The sequence below is a fragment of the Harpegnathos saltator genome, unplaced genomic scaffold, assembly GCF_003227715.2.
Source record: "Harpegnathos saltator strain DR-91 unplaced genomic scaffold, Hsal_v8.6 scaffold557, whole genome shotgun sequence".
Lineage (NCBI taxonomy): Eukaryota > Metazoa > Arthropoda > Insecta > Hymenoptera > Formicidae > Harpegnathos > Harpegnathos saltator.
Genome location: NW_020230379.1, coordinates 78623 through 80000, shown reverse-complemented (window position 1 = coordinate 80000; position 1378 = coordinate 78623).

Sequence of the window (1378 nt, the reverse complement as noted above, 5' to 3'; positions counted from 1 at the left end):
GAAAAATGCACATGTTGCATACGTGTATCACAATCAATTTTTTTCCATTTTTTAAGAAAATGCACGTGTTGCATACAACATACGGGCATCGCAAGCATTGCACGTTTCGTCGATGACACTTCGTCTGAGACCCCGCCCTCCGCTCGACTTGTTTCGACGAGCCAAGGAAAAGAGAGACAGAGAATGTGTTCGCTCCATCTCGCTCTGTCTCGACACGCAACCGAGGATGATGTTTGTCTTTCGGCGTGGATTCGACAAGGGGACGGCTAATAGCAATCGATTTCGACCAGCTGCGTCAATAGACTTGCATGAATTAACATTGCATGTAGATCGGCGTTACCTTTCTTTCCATTTATTTCTATTTTTTTTTTTTTTACGTGGGGAAATCCCCATGGGCACCCCGGCTCCTTGCCGGGGTAGTGCCGGACTCTTACCGGCTAAAACCCCACGGTGTCTTACCTCTGGCGCGATGTTTGGGAGGCCCTGCCGCGCCTGTCCATATATAATTTTTCTTTTCGTAGGTCATATTAAATTTTTTCTGTAACTGTTATACATACAACACAGTTATACATTGAAAATATATTTACATATATTCCTGAAAATCAGGTATTATTTACATCAATAATAATCAGCAATTTTTTGCAACCTACAGTTTATGTCATATCATAAAAAATGTTTGTAAGTGCAATATACACCTATTTGTATGTATTTGTATGAATACTCTCTATATTTCTATGAGAAGAGTGTTTTTCTGTGAAAAGAGCCTGCGAAATTCATAAAGTTGTGATGTATAATGTAGGATGCAGAATCGTTAAACAATACAACAATATAAAATCTTGAACTCGAAACCAAATATTCCATTTGTTAGCATAAATAAATATTACTTAAGGTTCGCAATCACAGTTGAAACAATTGCATAAATCTTAGGCTAGCAGGACCCATTACGGTGAACCGTATATATATATATATATATTAGGTGTGCAACTAAGTTCCCGCTGTTTTTCAAGAGATGGCTCCAGTAGTAAGTGCTGGTCGATTGTGACATAACCAAAACGTCATGAACCAAGCTTAGACATATGGTAAACAAACCGCTTTGACACATTAGTGATTTTGTTTTTGCGTCATATATTTTTGGTTATGTGAAAATGTCTGATTTTGTGCCAAATAATCGTCATTTGCGGGAAGTGTTGCTTTTCTTCTTTCATTCGAAGAAAACGGCGGCTGAAGCGCATCGAGAACTCCAAAAGTTTACGGAGATGCTGCTCTAAGTGAAACAACGTGCCATGATTGGTTCCGTCGCTTCAAAGACGGTGATTTCGATATTGACGACCGTTCGCGTGAAGGAAGGCGAAAACCTTCGAAGACGCTGAATTGGAGG